Source organism: Erinaceus europaeus, chromosome X (genome assembly GCF_950295315.1).
Source record: "Erinaceus europaeus chromosome X, mEriEur2.1, whole genome shotgun sequence".
In the NCBI taxonomy this organism is placed as follows: Eukaryota; Metazoa; Chordata; class Mammalia; order Eulipotyphla; family Erinaceidae; genus Erinaceus; species Erinaceus europaeus.
In genome coordinates this window covers 102985253-103003538 of record NC_080185.1, presented here as the reverse complement: position 1 = coordinate 103003538, position 18286 = coordinate 102985253, and the positions used below count along the sequence as shown (strand labels likewise).

At 37.6% G+C, this 18286-nt stretch overlaps 1 non-coding gene across 1 annotated transcript; it reads right to left on the bottom strand.

Annotated features, from left to right (window-relative positions):
- Positions 1 to 7715: 7715 nt before the first annotated feature.
- On the bottom strand, positions 7716 to 7901 carry LOC132535956 (U2 spliceosomal RNA). The gene has a single exon (XR_009547677.1). It is a non-coding gene; the product is annotated as a U2 spliceosomal RNA (small nuclear RNA).
- Between the last annotated feature and the right edge of the window lie 10385 nt (positions 7902 to 18286).

The following is an 18286-nucleotide window of genomic DNA, read 5'->3' as shown; positions in this document are numbered from 1 at the left end:
GTCTGTCTCTATCCAGTAAATAAAGATAATAATAAAAAAGAGAATACTTTTTAAGTTTTTATTTATAAAATGGAAATAATGACAAGACCATAGGATAAGAGGTGTACAATTCCAACCACCAGAACTCTCTATCCTATCCCTCCTCTTGATAGCTTCCCTATTCTTTAACCCTCTGGGAGTATGGACCCAGGATCATTGTGGGGTGCAGAAGGTATAAGAATGATGAGTGTAATTCATTATTCATCTAGGAATTGTCTATTATAAAAAAGAGGTTTCGAGTGCCATTATAAAGACCTTTGCATACCCAGTCTCCATAATGAAATTGATTACTGCAAAAAACATACCTGTAAGTAGAATAATTTATATCAATCTGCAATACCACTAGAAAGTGATTTTAATTGCCTAGAAAAAAATATTCTAAGAACAGTTTTGTAACTTAAATATAAAAGCAAATTCTACAAAAATTTAAATATATATATATAGAGAGAACATAAGTATTTAGAACAATGCCCAGTACAAGTTGAGCTTTTAAGGAAAGCTACAGTTGTGATTATGACTACTGTTAGATATTAATCTAACAAAGACAGACTTACATTTCGATGTACTAAACATAATAAAAACCAAATGGAAATATCTTTGGTTTTTGAAAATTAGGAAACGTCATTATTTAATCATCACATCATATTTGGTTATTTTCTTGTTATAAGCTCTTTTTTCTATTAAATAATATAATTTATAGTTCAATTAACACTCTTTTGCTTCTACCAGCATTCTGGAATATATTAATTTTGTCCATTTCCAAGGGGGGTGACAATCCATAAGCATTCAGCTATATGCCTCTGTACAAACCAGAGCCCATCCCAATGTATTTAAAGATCTTCTTCACTTGGGAAATTTGCTCTTCTATCACTGAAGTATTGCTAAGGAATAAAGCCCAGGGCAATGTCACTGTGGCTTTCTAAATGCATCTGATATTTGGGTAATTTAACATGATAATAAATAATAATTACCTTTTACGTAAGCCCCAAAGTAGTCACATCTTTTCTGACAGAAGGATACATTCTTGTCAGCTCTGGCTTGAAATCCTCCAGAATTCATTTGCCAGAATGAAGATTCACCACTGGGAATCATCTCCAGCAGTGGTCTAGCATTTATTTCATCAACACAGATGACTCAAATAAAATGCACTGAATTTGCCATATGAACAAATCCTCCAGATTCAGAAATGGATTTTGAATTTAGCAGCTTAAATAATATAGGCTATATTGAGAAATGAGAATTTTATTTGGGGATTTTCTAAAAAAGTAAAATGAATGCATCTACTTCCAAACTAGATTCACCAATTGTCATCAAATTGGCATCATTACTACTTTCTTTGTTTCCTTTATTGTTATTTTTTGCTGAGGCATCAGTGTTCTGCCTTGACTTTTTTAATATAGGAAGAGACATAGGAGACAGAGACACCACAGCACTAAAGCATTCTCCTATGTAGTGGGTGCCAGACTTGAAGTTGGTGCACTCATAGAAAATCGGCCACAATATCCAGATGGACTATTTCCATTCCCTAAGTACACACACACACACACACACACACACACACACTTAATACTTCTGAACCTTCTGAAAAGTAAAATATATCATGATTATTTCCCTCTAAATTCTTGAAAATTTATCTTTCAAGAAAAGGACATTCTCACTTTTCTTTCTTTCTTTCTTTCCCTTTCTTTCTTCCTTCCTTCCTTCCTTCCTTCCTTCCTTCCTTCCTTCCTTCCTTCCTTCCTTCCTTCCTTCCTTTCTTTCTTTCTTCTACCAGGGTTTTCACCAAAGCTCAGTGCTGGCAGTATAAACCCACTGTTCTCAGTGGCCATTTTTTCTCTTTCTTTTTATTATACTTGATAGGACAGAGAGAAATTGAGAGGATAATGGAGTTAGGTAGAAGGCGGCAAAGACACCTGCAGACCTGCTTCACTACTTTGTGAAGAATCCCTCTCTGCAAGTGGGGATCAGGAGCTTGAACCCTGGTTCTTTCACATATGTGCACTTAACCCAGGGTGCCAACTACCTGGCACCCTCTTCTCACTTTTTAAACAAACATTTTATATTAACATAAAAACATGTCTACCTATGTAAAAATTTAGAAAGGAAAATATGTTTCCATTGTTCTATTATAAAAATTAGATAAAAATTCAAAAACTGGGTTGGAAAGCATAATGGTATACAAAAGGTTTTCATGCCTGAGGCTCTGAGGTCCCAGGTTCAATATTCAATACCCAGCACCATCATAAGCCAGAGCTGAGCAGTGCTCTGGTATATCTATCCTCCTCTCCAATCCTCTCCTCTCCTCTCCTCTCCTCTCCTCTCCTCTCCTCTCCTCTCCTCTCTTCTCCTCCCCTCCCCTCTTCTCTCCTCTCTCTCTCTCTTTCCCTCTCTCTCTCTCTCTCTCTCTCTCTCCCTCTCTCTCTCTCCCTTCCTTGCTCATTAAATAAGTAAATAAAATTAAAAAGATAGTTAGGTATGCTGGATTTAAATGAAAAGTTATTCTTTGTGATTTAAATATTATATTCTGTGTTACTATCACTAGTGACATTTTCAATAATGCTTACTTGATACATTTCTGAACAAAATAAGACTCTCTCTTATACTATCTGTTACAAATGAATTACTGGAAAATCCACAGAATATTTTAAAGTGCAAAAATTCTTTGCCTTTACGTATAAAACCTGAGTGCCTGTGCTTAGGTATATATAAACAGGTTTCTCAGCTACATGGGAATTGGCAGTAGGATAGTAGAAAGAGTGAAACGGGGGGGGGGCTGTGCTGTAAAAGACTGAGCTGGCATTCAAAAGAAAGTGCCTATCATATGTGACTCACTCACTTATTTAGCCATAACTTCCCATATGCCTCTGAGGTGTACAACTTTCAATAAGAAAAGGCAACTTAGACAAAACAGAACACATCATTTTAAGCTATATGACACTGTTATTAATTAACGCTGGCTTTCCTGAAATATTGATTTCATTTATATACTTTTGAATTTCATAACTCCTTTAACAAAACTAAAATTATATTCAACTGACAAAAGTAAATCTGGGGGTCGAACTGTAGCACAGAGTTAGGTTAAGCACAGGTGACGCAAAGTGCAAGAACCGGGAGAAGGATCCCAGTTCAAGCCCCCGGCTCCCCACCTGCAGGGGAGTCACTTCACAGGCAGTGAAGCAGGTCTGCAGGTGTCTATCTTTCTCTCCTCCTCTGTCTTCCCCTCCTCTCTCCATTTCTCTCTGTCCTATCTAGTTGTTATTTAACTTAAAATGGGTTTTGTTTGTGGCTGTTGTTCCGTGTAAAAGGATTCACAGCGGGAGCTGGGAACTGGTTTAAACAATACAAGGTTTATGAGGGTGAAACCTATAAAAAACAAAATAAGCACTTAACATCAAGGATTTAAAGTAAGCTAGGTCCATAAAGTCTGAGTACAGTTATCAAAAGTTTAGTCCCATAAGATAAACAATTATCAGCTCTGATAAAGATTGTTCGTGGGTTGTAGAGGGGTCTAAAAGTTTACAGGCTAGCAGAGTCACATGTATTCATTTCCCAGGAGAAGGAGCCATGGCGGATGGATGCCTGAAGCACCTCTGCAGAGATGCTTCTGACCAGGAGAAGCAGCAGCAGCCAAAAAGGGCGGCCTGCTCAAAGTCCAGTGCTTTTACACATTCCCTTCTCTGAAGCACCTCCTCAGGGTGACGTCATTTGTATGCTAATAGTCCCAAACTCCTTTTGGGGTCACAACACTATCCAACAACGATGGCATAAATAACAACAATAATAATAACTACAACAACAAGGGTAACCAAGGAGGGGACCAAATTAAAAAAGAAAATTAAATCTAAGGCCTGAAAATTCTACCCTTTAATGTCTCCTGCAACTAATAGCTACAAGCGGAACCCACAAAACTAAGATCATAAGTACCAGAGAGGAGTCTTCAGATGGACCATTAATACACAGGATTCAAGAAACATAGTAGTTCCTTCAAGTTCCCGTGATATGTTTGCTAAGCCCAGGTCCTCCATCACCCCTTCCCTGTAACAAATTCTTCAGAGTATCACTGCAAAAGGAAGACAGAACCAACTCTTCCTTAGCTTCTGTGTAATTCCAATGCCCAAACAGTAATGTGGTCACAGAATTATGGCAATTATATAAAAATTTAGACTAGTAATTTATCACTAAGACATTAAAGTATGTCCTGAACTTGTAAATATCAGTTACACGTTTTCTTAAATCACAACCATATTCTTGATCATAGGCAATAGTGCAGTACTGGGTTCAAGGCAATATACAAGCTATCTGAAATTGACTATTTGAATTAGGATGATTTTATATAATGTTTCCTCTCAAAAGTGCATTGTAAAGCTAGTTTCAAAATACAAAGTAGTTCTATGATGACCATTTAAAAAAGAAAGAAAGAAAGAAAGTGTACAAAAGGTAATGTTATAGTAATGTGTACTTATCTAAAAATATCAAGGGCTATATTTGTGAAAGCCAATTTGGAAAATGGTCATTTTTCTCTCTCTCTTTCTCCCTTTCCTTCCCTCCCTAACAAAGCACTGTTCTGCTAATGGCTTATGGGGTAACTGAACCTGGGACTTTGAAGCCTCAAGTATTAAAGTCTCTTTCCATAAACATTAGGCTATCTCCCCTGCCTTCTAATGGCCATTTTCAAATCTAGTTACTAAAACCACAAGTTCCTGATAGAATTTAAATGGCAATCTTAATTACAAATAGGTCAAACGTGTGTCTCTCAGACCTAAGTTAGGTTTGAATAGATAGCACACTTTTTTTCTCTGCAATTAATATACTATATAAAAACAAAAGAAAAACTTATAAGAATTTTTTATTCAAAATACTCAAAAGTATAAACTGTTGGTGGTGTATTTAGCCACTGATCTTTATTCACTCCTAGTTACAAATAAGAAAAAGATATCTCTACAAATGCAAGGTATATCCTTTGTCAAATAGGTTAATGATCCAGACAAAAGACAAAGGTATACACACACACACACACACACACACACACACACACACACACACAAAGCACATGATAACTGCGCCTTTCATTCATTATATGGAGTGACTTCCTTCATAAGTGACAAATATGGTTGTGTCATGTTAACATTGGATAGTAGATTGAGTGCAGCAGGTTTTAGAGCTCAGGTTGTGATGAAATTATCAAATACCAACCAGAATCACTTTTGAATTTACAGCCTAGAATTGAAAGGTCTTTTCAACCCCTTGAACCTAATATGGAAAGCAAGATGTGTAGAATGCATTTTGATTTTTTAAAATATTTTATTTTTGAGAGAGATGCAGAGAGACAGTGACAGAGAGAGAGAGAGAAAAACACAGAGAGAAACACCAGAGTACTGCTCAGCTCTGGCTTATGGTGTTGTGGGGGATTGAACCTGGGATTTTTTGGAGCCTCAGGCATGAGAGTCTGTTTACATAACCATTATACTATCTTCCCCACCTGCATTTTGACTTTTAAAATCTGATGTATTGGGGGTCAGGTGGTGGAGCAGTGGGTTAAGCGCATGTGGCGCAGAGTGCAAGGACCGGAGTAAGGATCCCAGTTCGAGCCCCCGGCTCCCCACCTGCAGGGGAATCGCTTCACAGGCAAAAAGCAAGTCTGCAGGTGTCTATCTTGGTCTCCCCATCTGTCTTCCCCTCCTCTCTCCATTTCTTTCTGTCCTATCCAACAATGAACAACAACATGGCAATAATAATAACCACAATGAGGCTATGACAACAAGGGCAACAAAAAGGGGAAAAAATGGCCTCCAGGAGCGGTGGATTCATGGTGCAGGCACCGAGCCCAGCAATAACCCTGGAGGAAAGAAAAAATTTTTTTTTAATCTGATGTATTAAAGCTCTGTTAAAAGAAATTAACTGTTGAGCTGGCAAAATAGTTCAGCCGCATAGCGTGCCTACTTTGCCAAGGATGTGACCCAGGTTGGATTCTGGCCTCCACTGTACTGGAGAAAGTTTCAGTTCTCTTCCTCTGTCCCTCCCTCTCTTTCTATCTGAAAAAGTCAGCCTGGAGCAGTGAAACGCTGGCAATGACAAAAAAGTAGCTGTGAATAAAATATATACTCTATGACGTGACTATAAGACCATTTCTATTTTTTTTTAAAGATTTTATTTATTTATGAGAAGGACAGGAGAGATAGAAAGAACCAGACATCACTCTGGCACATGTGCTGCCGGGGATTGAACTCGGGACCTCACACTTGAGAATCCAAAGCTTTATCATTGCTCCACCTCCCGTACCACCAAGACCATTTCTATTTATGGGAGAACATCATTTATTATTACAACTCTGAAAAGTTTGTGACACAAATTTTAACAGTTAAAAAAGGTGGGTGTTATTTGCTTAAAGTTGAAAAAGAGGGGGTATGGCTATGGAGTAAGAGCCATTTCAGATCGTGTTCCTCATAAACTAGGGAAATAAAGGAAAGAAGGAAGGAAGGAAGGAAGGAAGGAAGGAAGGAAGGAAGGAAGGAAGGAAGGAAGGAAGGGAGGGAGGGAGGGAGGGAGGGAGGAAGAAAGGAATGACACTCAGAAGTAGTAGGTGTGACTTAGAAAGGAAGACAAGACAGCACCATAGGGAAATAATGGACAGATATATATGCATATATAAATATATAGACAGCTACAGAAATAATAGTCAACCACAGCAGTTTTCAATGGAGGAGGGAATGGGGACACAGAACTTTGGTTGTGGGAAAGGTGTGGAATTATACCCGTTACCTTATAATTCTGTTAGTCTATATTAAATCATTAAGAAACAGCAAATTAACCTGGTTGAGCACACATGTTACAATACTCAAGTACTTGGGATCAAGACCCTGCTCTGCTGCAGGTTCACTCTCCATCACCAGCACTAACCAGAGCTGAGCATTAATCTGGTATCTTTCTGTCTCTCCTTGTCCCTCTCATTAATAAAAATCAAATATTAGAAAAAAATGAAAAACTAGATAATTTAAGTCCAGGGTGTCCAGAACATCAAAGGGAGAAAGGTTTCAATAAATGTTCTGGGAAAATTAGACTGTAACATTCAGAAAAATGAAACCGGGCACTATACCATGCACAAAAATCAACTTCAAATGGGTCAAAGACTTAGATGTGAGACCAGAAATCATCAAATAAAAGAAGAAAACACTAGCAGAATAGTCCATGATGTATTCTTCATAAATGTTTTAGACACTCAAGTCCAATACAAGAAAAACAAAACCAAAAATAACCCACTGGGACTACAGCAAACTGAATAGCTTCTACAAAGTGAAAAAACTATCAGGAAAACAAAAAGACATCCTTTGCATGCTACACATAAGAAAAAGTGCTGATAATGAAAACAGACCAAGAATTTGTACAACTCAGCAACAAACAACCTCATTAAAAACAAACAAACAAACAAACAAACAAAAAAACAGAGAGGACATGTACAGACTCGCCACCAAAGAAACCAGAGGGCCAAGAAATATGGAAAAATTCTCAAAGTCACTATCAGAAAAATGAAAATCAATACAACTATGAGGTAGTGCCTCACAATTTTGAGAGTCTAATAGGACAGAAGTAGTGAGTGTTTGCAGGGATGTGGCTATGGTGGGGGAAAGGAACCCTTTTACACTGTTGGTGGGTTATTTAGTCTCTGTAGCAAACAGATTGGAGATTCCACAGAACAAGAGAAACGAAACTTCCATATGATCTGGCAATTGTGATATATCCAAAACAATACAAAAACACGTATCTGAAGAGATCCATATATGCCTATGTTCATAGTAGCACTATAAGTCTTAAACTGATAAGAATAGATATTATACTTGATCTTAGCCAAAAGGCTGAGAAGTGATGCACTATTAGTTTTAATTTGGAAATGAATCAAATGCTCAAGGATAGTGGCATGGTTAAGAAACATCACCAAAAACATGCCATATATATCATAACACTTAGAAAAAATTAGAATAATGGCATTGAAATATCTTTAATCCATAATATCAATAAATGTCAGAGGCCTAAATTCTCCTATGGAAAGGCACAAAAATAGGAAGATGTATCAGAAAACACAATATGACCAAATATTTTCTAGAGGAATCCCATGTAACTCAACAGGGCAAATACAGTTCAAAGTGAAAGGATGGAAAACTATCATACAAGCTGTTCCTTCCCTTTTTTGTAGTCCACTAGCTTGTATGATACTCATCTTCAATGATATGAATCCAATTGCAAGGAAGACTAAAACAAAAATAAACCAATGAGATTACATCAAATAAAAAAAAAAAAAAAAACAACTTCTAAACAGAAAAAGGAACTTCTACCCCAAAGAGACTCTTACAAAAAAGGGGGGAGCTAATAATCAAAATATATAAAGATCTCGGGGAGTCGGGCGGTAGCACAGAGGGTTAAGAGCACGTGACAAAAAGCGCAAGTACCAGAGAAGGACCCCCACCTGCAGGGGAGTCACTTCACAAGTGGTGAAGCAGGTCTGCAGATGTCTTTCTCTCTCCCCTCTGTATTCCCTTCCTCTCCCCATTTCTCTCTGTCCTATCCAACAATGACATCAACAAGAATAAGAACTACAATAAAACTACAGGTGCAACAAAAGGAAATAAATATAAAAAATTATACATATATATATATCACCAAACTTAACAACAACAAAAAAATGACCCCATCCAAAAATGAGAAGAGGATATGCATCAAAGAAATTCATGTGTAAGAATATTCATGTGTAAGAATATTCATGTGTAAGAATATTCATCAAAGAAAAAGCCCAGCAGTTATAAAACAAAAATGCTCCAATTCATTGATTGTCAGAGAAATGCAAATAAAGACAAGGAGCTACCACTTCACTCCTGCTAGAATGTCATACATCAGAAACAGTAGTAACAACAAATGCTGGAGAGGCTTTAGGCGTAAAGGAACACTTCTTCACTACTGGTAGGGATGAAATTTGGTTCAACCCCTATGAAGAGCATTCTGGAGAACTCTCGGGTGGTTATAAATAGGCCTATTCACTGCCCCTGTGACTGCTCTTCTAGGGATGGATATATCCTAAGGAAACAAAACTCCCATCCAAAAAGATCTGTGAATACCTATGTTCATAGCAGGACTGTTTGTAATAGCCCAAACCTGGTAGCAATGTAAGTGTCCAACAACAGGTGAGTTTCTGAGAAAGTTGTGAATACTACTCAGCTATCAAAAATGATGAATTCACCTTCTTTACTTCCTCTTGGATGGAGCTTGAAGGAGCCATGCTGAGATAAGCCAGAAAGAGAAGGATGAATATGGGGTGATCCCACTCAAAGACAGAAGTTGAGAAATAAGAACAGAAAGGGAAACACAAAGCAGAACTTGGACTGGGTTTGGTGTATTGCATTAAAGTAAAGGACTCTGAGGGCTGGTAGGTTCTGGTGCACGACAGTAGATGAGGACCTAGGCCCCTGGGGGGTTAGAGTGCTTTGCAGAAAACTGAGAAATTTTACACGTGTACCAAAACTCTATTTAATATTCACTATAAACTATTAATCCCTCCAATAAAAATTTTATAGAAGCATACGGCATACACACACACACACACACCATGGAATACAATTAAGTGGAATAAATGACAGAATCTCTTTTGCTATATCTTAGATAGAACTTGAAGAAATCTTGATAAATGAGCTAAGTGAGAGAAGAAAAAGGTAAATACAGGATGATCTTATTCATCAGTAGAATTTAATAAGTTAAGGGAAGATACAGGGTACAAGTTAGACTCACTGTGTCTATTGCAAAAGAATTAAGAATTCTTTTTTTATTTTTAAATAGTTTATGTATTTATTTTGGATATAGACAGAGGGAGGGAGAGGGAGAGGGGGAGAGGGAGAGAGGGAAAGAGGGAGGGAGGGAGGGAAAGGGAGAGAGGGAGAGAGGGAAAGAGGGAGGGAAAGGGAGAGAGGGAGAGAGAGGGAGAGAGGGAGAGAGAGGGAGAGAGAGGGAGAGAGAGGGAGAGAGGGAGAGAGAGGGAGAGAGGGAGAGAGAGGGAGAGAGGGAGAGAGAGGGAGAGAGGGAGAGAGAGGGAGAGAGAGGGAGAGAGGGAGAGAGAGGGAGAGAGAGGGAGAGAGAGGGAGAGAGAGGGAGAGAGAGGGAGAGAGAGGGAGAGAGAGGGAGAGAGGGAGAGAGAGGAAGAGAGAGGGAGAGAGGGGGAGAGAGGAAGAGAGAGGGAGAGAGGGGGAGAGAGAGGGAGAGAGAGGGAGAGAGAGGGAGAGAGAGGGAGAGAGAGGGAGAGAGAGGGAGAGAGAGGGAGAGAGAGGGAGAGAGAGGGAGAGAGAGGGAGAGAGAGGGAAAGAGAGGAAGAGAGAGGGAGAGAGAGGGAAAGAGAGGGAGAGGGAGAGGGAGAGGGAGAGGGAGAGGGAGAGGGAGAGGGAGAGAGAGTGAGTGTTGCAGCACTGTCTAGGGCTATACCACCCAAACAATCCCGATCTTGTCTCCTCTGCTCTCCAAAGCTAAGCAGGGTTAGGCCTGGTTAGTAGTTGGATGGGAGAACTAAGAATTCTAAAGGGGTTGGGGGTGGGTGGAGAAGGTATTGGGAATCCAGTATATAATGTTGCAGGAACACATCAGTTGGTGATGGGATTCATTGACAGACACCTAACATGGGGAGATGAGAAAACAAACATAAAACAGGGAACTCATGAGACCCAGAAAGTGGAAATTGGATGATGCATTAACCCCACAAGCATTAGGTTGCAAGTTCTATTCTTGGCTTTGCATGTGCCAGGGTAATGCTCTGGTTTTCTCGGTCATAAATCAATACATACACGTTAAAGAGTGCAACTGCAATAAGTGACAGCCACTACCTTATAAATCGTTTCCCTCAATGATGTGATGAAAAGGAAAATACTCCTTAACAGATAACTTTGGTTCTGCAAGCACTGAATACACATCACATAGACTTTTAAATGTTTTATAGAATACTGATGTCAAGTATACAGATGTTACCATTCAGTTCCTATGGAAGACCTTAATTATTCATTATTTTTTCTAATATTTTTGTTTTATCACAGCAATAAATACATGTGATTAATAAACTAGAAAATCAAAATGTAAAACATTTGCAAACATATTTTATATACATATTTAGTCATCTTATTTTAGTTGTAACTGATGTGTTTACTCCTGAATACTTAAAAGTAGTACATATTAGCAGTATTAAATCAATAATAATTTAATTAAGTGTGTGATTATGAAACTACATGCAAAGCATAGTAGTTAAAAACATCAAAAATGGGCGGGGGTAGATAGCATAATGGTTATGCAAATAGACTCTCATGCCTGAGGCACCGAAGTCCCAGGTTCAATCCCCTGCACCATCATAAGCCAGAGCTGAGCAGTGCTCTGGTAAAATAATAATAATAATAATAAATAAATAAATAAACATCAAAAACTATGGAGAATATATAACATACAGTAGAAAACAGAAACATCAATAGAATCTCCACATGGTGGTGAAATTATAGGTGATCTTTCTTTTTTAAAAGATTTTATTTATATACTAATGAGAAGAATAGGAAAAAAGGGAGAGTCCAGACATCAGTCTCCTACATGTGCTGCAGGGGACTAAACTCAGGACCTCATGCTTGAGAATCCAATACTTTATCCATTGTGCCACGCAGCCTTTTTTTCCCTTTTCTTTTCTTTTCTTTTCTTGTCTTGTCTTGTCTTGTCTTTTCTTTTCTTTTCTTTTCTTTCATTTTCTTTTCCCTTTCCTTTCCTTTCCTTTCCTTTTTTCTTTCCTTTCCTTTTTCCTTTCCTTTCCTTTTTCCTTTCCTTTCCTTTTTCCTTTCCTTTCCTTTCCTTTCCTTTCCTTTCCTTTCCTTTCCTTTCCTTTCCTTTCCTTTCCTTTCCTTTCCTTTTCTTTTCTTTTTCCTGTTGCTTATCTATACTGTTAAATGTTTCCATAGTAAGATCCCATTTCTTTGGTAGTAAGCAACATGGGAATCACATAAATATCCTTGAAATTTTATTCTCTGGACATGCAAATTTCAAGTCTATCACTAGTTGCTAATAGCTCTGAAAATATCAAGGACATAGGGGGGTGGGGGTGGCACACCGGGCTGAGCACACACATTACAGTGTGCCAAGACCCTGGTTCGAGACCCCGGCCCTCACCTGCAGGGAGAATCTTCATAGGCAGTGAAGCAGTGCTGCAGGTATCTCTCTTTCTCCCTCTCTATCCCCCCCTTCCCTCTCAATTTCTCTTTGCCTCTATCCAAAGTAAATAAATAAAATTTGAGAATGAAAATATCAAGGACACAGAGGAAACCATTTTTTCTATCTCTACTACTGCATGGATTATTGCCTCTGGAACCTGAACAATAATTATAAAACAATAACATTTAAAACTTTTTTTCTTCTTCACAAGCTAGAGTCACATAGTGTTTTTTCTTCTTTCTATGTTACATCCTGCATCAGTCACACTTCACCCTCCCTCAATTAGGTAGCTCTCTCACCTTTGGATCTCTGCTAGTAAACTGTTGTCTTTACTTAGATTAGGAAGCAATCTTTCTCACACCTTAAGAGGAAGCCTAAATGGTATCTAAAAGACAGAAGAAAAAGTGGAACTATTGCAAAAAGGCCTCTTTTAGTGCATGGAGTGGAAGGTTGGTTAAGTCTTAGCCATTTCCTAAAACTGATTTTAGTATTCACTCCACCACTGGCTTACAGGAAGATGAAACAAAGTTTGATCTCCAACTGAACAACAGGATCTGAAGCAGCTTGAACAGAAGTTGCTGTGATGGCGAATATGTTCTATAAATGCCTTGTCCAATAAATCATTCATTAGATTTATTAGACACATGTGGCTACTGGGTATCTGGTATGTGACTATCACTGAAATTTTAACTTAGTATAATTTTCATTAGTTTGCATTAATATTGGCACATGTGGCAGAACTTGTAGCACAATGATAGTGCATAAGACACTAAATTTCCACATGCCGCTAGCATTTCCAAACAGCCCTTTATTACAATGCCCCAATGAAAGGAAAATCGTGACTTTTGGGATAAAACATCTAAATAAAATATCAATATATATGCATATGTACACACATATGTACTTTTAAAAAAGCATTACTGAAAAATAGTTTGTGTATGTGTGTGTGTATACATATAATCAAAAGAATAATGCAGTGGTTTCAGGACATTCAGAGAGATATGCAATCATTTCCTCAATCTACTTTCAAAACATTTCATCAGTCTAAAAAAAAAACATACTGTGCACCATGACCATCAAACCATACTTCATCCTCAAGGTCCAGAACTAGGTAATTCTACCCCACTTTCAGCATCTATGGTCTTGCTTATACTGGTGATCTCATAATGAAACACAGAGTGCATGAACTGTTGCTGGATCCTTCACTTAGCATAATAGTCTCAGGGTTTAACCGCACATGGTGTCTCATGTATTAGTAGTTCATCCTTTTCATTGCCAAAATTTCAGCTTTTTCATTTGTTAGTTGATACATAATTAGGTTTCCACTCTCTTATTAACATGAACACACTACTATGAATATCCCTGCACATGTTTTATGTTAATAAGCATTCTCACTGTCTTGTATGTACTTGAGTGGTGTTTCTGGGTCATGTGGCATTTTAATTTTTAATATTTGTTGGAGAGCCACATATTTTCTGCAGATTTTAATACAATGTATGTGATTCACAGTTTTCTTTATGTTCATCAATATTTAATTTGTGTATTTATTGGTTTATTGGATAGAGACAGAGAGAAATTGAGAGGGGAGGGGGGAAAGAGCTGGAGAGAGACAGACACAAGTAGCACTACATTACTGCTTGTGAAACTTCTCTCCTGCAATCAGAGGTTGGGGGCTTGAACCTGGGTCCTTGTGCATTGTAACATGTGTGCTCAACCAGATGCACCACCAGATGTGGTGTACAACCAGAAGTCTTTTATTACACCTACTCTAGGTGTGAGGAGGTATCTTGCAATGTTTTTAAATCTATAATTGAAAGACCTCACACTGCTTTTGATTTACAATTTCCCATCAAAATGATATTTAGCATTATTCGTGTGCATATTATAGAATTTCTAACTGAAGACATTTCTCTTCCAAGTATTCATTTAATTGAGTTCTTTTTCTTTTTATTATTGAATTCATAATTCTTCATATAAGTACAAATTCATCTTCCTACATACTTACTCATTCTGCTGGTTGATGTCATTTTCAGTATAAGAGTTTTACATCTGGAAGTCCAATTCATTTGATTTTTTATTTTTATTATCTTTATTCATAGGATAGAGACAGCCAGAAACCCAGATGAAGGGGGAGATAAAGAGAGAGAGAGAGAGAGACAGAGAGACATCTGCAGCACTGCTTCACCACTGTAAAACTTCCTCCCCGACTTGGGAACTGGGGGAGGGGGTGAACCCTAGACCTTGTGCATTGTAATATGTATGCTCAACCAGGTGCACCACTAGCTGACCCCTGGAAGTCCAATTCATTTGATATTTGCCACTTGTACTTTGTATTTAAGAAGTCACTGCCTAACCGAGATCATAAATGTTTGATCATACAATTTATTCTAAATGGCTTATAGTCTCAGTTCTTACATTTACGTCTGACAACAATTTCGTTAAAACTTGGAAGTCGAATCATTACAGATATGATGTTATTAATTTCCACATGGAAATTCATTTCTCCAGAACCATTTTCTGAGAAGGCAAATCTTTCAGTTAATAGTCTTGGCACCCTTGTTGATAATCAGTTCATCGTACATGTAGTATTTTATATCTGGACTCTTATTTCTCCTTCACCATTCTTTATGTCTAATCTTACGCCAGCACCACACATCATGGTTCCTGTGCCTTTTTGATAAGCTTTGAATTCAGGAAACATGAGATCTTCATCTTGCATTCTGCTGGCAAAATTGATTTGGTTATTTTAAGACCTTTTCATTCCACATGGTTTTCAGGATCATTTTTCCAATATCTTCTTAAAAAGCCAACAGGGGAATTGGGAGTTTGTTCAGTGGCTATGGGCATAACTTACAGAAGCGGAGTCCTGGGTTTAATTCCTGGCACCACATACCAATGAGAAAGACAGAAGCAAACAGAATATCCTAACTGGCTGAGTAGTGGTCTGGTCTCCCTCTTTTTTTCTTAAAATATAGTCATCTGAGACTTTGTTAAGGAATGCTTTGACTCTATGTTAATGGAAGTGTCTTCTAATTTATTAACATGAGTATCTTTCTGTTTATCTTGATAGTCTGATTTTGTCTAGTAATGTTTTACCATTTTCAGGGTAGGATTTTGCACTTATTTGCACTTATTTGTTAGGTCTCCTGTAAGCTTTATGGCATGCCAGAGACTTTTCAACTGCAGGATTTCAGCACAGCCAGTGAAATCATTCCTTTTCTTTTCCAGTGTCAGAAGGAATCAATTCTGAGCAATAGTCAAAGTGAGAGGCCTACTGAAAAAATATTGATATTTCCAGCTTCCAATCTAGCAGACATAGAGAGAAGGAGGCATATGGAGAGGAAGAGAGACAACAATACCTATTGTAAATGGTGTCTCCATGTGGTTCCAGGGACTGGGCTTGAATTGAGATCCTCATAGATAACGAAGTGTTTGCTTACTGGATGAGCTATTTCCTCCCCCGTCCCCCCACCACCTTAGATCTAGTCCTAAAATCTATTCTTGAGGTTATCACAAAGATGAACTTTTCATTTTTCACTTTATTCAGTACTAGAATATAAGTATAATAAAAAATTGTGTAACGGTATCTTACCACTTTGCTGAACTCACCTATTAGTTCTAATGTATTTTGGTGTGGATTTCTTAGAATTTCCTATGTACAAGATCAAAATATATGCAAATAGAAATGGTTTCCTTTTATTTTAAATCGGGGTGTTTCATTCCCTTTTCTTCTCTATAACCAGGACTAAAGGCTCCAACATAATTCTGAATAAAAGTGCTGGGGGGGGGGGCAGCCTTATCATGCTCCAAATCTTTGGGGGAAAGTGTCTCTTTCTTCATTAATTGCAATGTTAGTCATAAGTTTTTCCCAGATGCTCTAACAAGTTCAGGGAATCACTAGCTGGCAAAACTCCCCAGAACATCAAGATAAAAGAGATTACAGTTTCTGGTCATTGAATATGATATTGGCTATAGTTTTGCTATACATAGACTCTACTAGTCTGAGTAGTTTTTCATCTATACCTATTCTTTTTAGATATGAAAATACTCTGGAATCTAATAACTCTGAAAAACAATTCTAAATCATTAATGATTTAAAAATATATATTGCCACTTAGAAAATAAGGAACACAGGGCTGGTTGGTGGCAGACTTCATTAAGTACCCATATTATAATGTACAAGGACCCTGGTTGATCCTCTGTTCCCCACCTGCAGGGGGAATATTTCCTGAGCGGTGAAACAAGTCTTCTCCTGTCTAGCTTTATCTATCTATATATCTATCTATCTTCCCTACTCTCTCAATTTCTCTCTGTCCTAGCCTATAAAAATGGAAAAATGGAAAAAATGACCTCTAGGAGTAATGTATTCGTAGTGACAACACTGAGCCCTAGCAATAACCCAGATGGGCCAAAAAAAAAAAAAAAAAAAAAAAAAGGAAAGAAGGAAAACTAAACGGCTAAGAAATATAGTAAAATGGCAGGCTACAAAAATCAAAACATGAAAATCAGTGAGCATTCTTGTAAACAAATACTAAACTAGAAGATCTCATCCTGAAAATGATCCCATTTCTGTAACAGCAAAAAAAAAAAAAAAAAAAAAAAGAAAAGAAAAAAGAAAGAAAAGAAATCAATGTCTGCGAATAAATTTAACAAAGGATGTAAAGACATACACTGAGTCACTATTCAAGGAAATAAAAAGAAATTCTAAGAAATGTAAAGATATGGCATGTTCATGGACACAAAGAATTAATATTATCAAAATTCCCATCCTACCCAGAGCCATATACAGACATAATACAATTCCTGTCAAAGTTCCACCAAATTTTAACGAACAGAGAAAAAATTATGAAAGTTTACCTGGAACCAGAAAATACTTAGTCTTGCCAAAGCAATATTGAGAAATAAAGAATAGGAATAGTGGCATCATATATCCTGACCTCAAATTCTACCACAGGACTATTATAATAAAACAATTCTTGGTAATGCAACAAAAACTGACACACAAACAAGTGGAAAAGAATTGAGCGTCTAGAAATAAATCTCTACACCTATGGACAAATAATTTTTGATAAGGGGGCCTAAACATGAAATGGAAAAAGGGGAGTCTTCAACAAATGGTGTTGGGAAATTGGATTGAAACATAGAGGAAAATGAAACAAGACCCCCCCACATATTACCATGCACAAAAATCCACTTTAAATGGATCAAAGACAAGGCAATCGAACAGAAACCATTAAGAACATGAAAGAAAACACTGGCACAACACTCCACCATCTATGCTTCAGAAATACCTTTGAAGACTCGAGTCTACATGCAAGGAAAACAAAAACAAAAGTAAACCAATGGGACTGCATCAAACTGAAAATCTTCTGCACAGCAAAAGGAACCACCACCCAAACAGAAATACTTTATTGAATGGGAGATATTTATACACCATACACCAGAAAAACGAATGAATAACCAATATATATATATATATATATAAACTCAGCAGCATCATTATCAACAACAACAACAAAACATTAAAGAACTGGGAGAAGACATGGACAGATGCATCACTAAAGAAGCCAGACATATGAAAAAGCAAGAAACTTTAAAAAAGCAATATGACCCACATGTGAGGATGTTCAGTTTCTACAAAGAACAGGCACTCTGAAAAGAACTGAATGCAAGGTGCAGTGGTGTAACAATAAACACTGCATATGAAAATGAAACCTTATAATTTAAATCCATCTTTATGTAACTAACAATAAAAAAACTATTTTAAAAGAATTAACATTGAAGGACTGGCTTAAGGGTCCCGGTTCCAGCCCCAGGTTTTCCACCTGCAGAGGGGTCGCTTCACAAGTGGTGAAGCAGGTCTACAGGTGTCTCCTTCTCTCCCTCTCTCTGTCTTCCCCTCCTCTCTCCATTTCTCTCTGTCCTATCCAACAACAACGACATCAATAACTACAACAATAAAATAACAAGGGCAGCAAAAGTGAAAAAATAACCTCCAGGAGCAGTGGATTCATAGCACAGGCACTGAGCTCCAGCAATAACC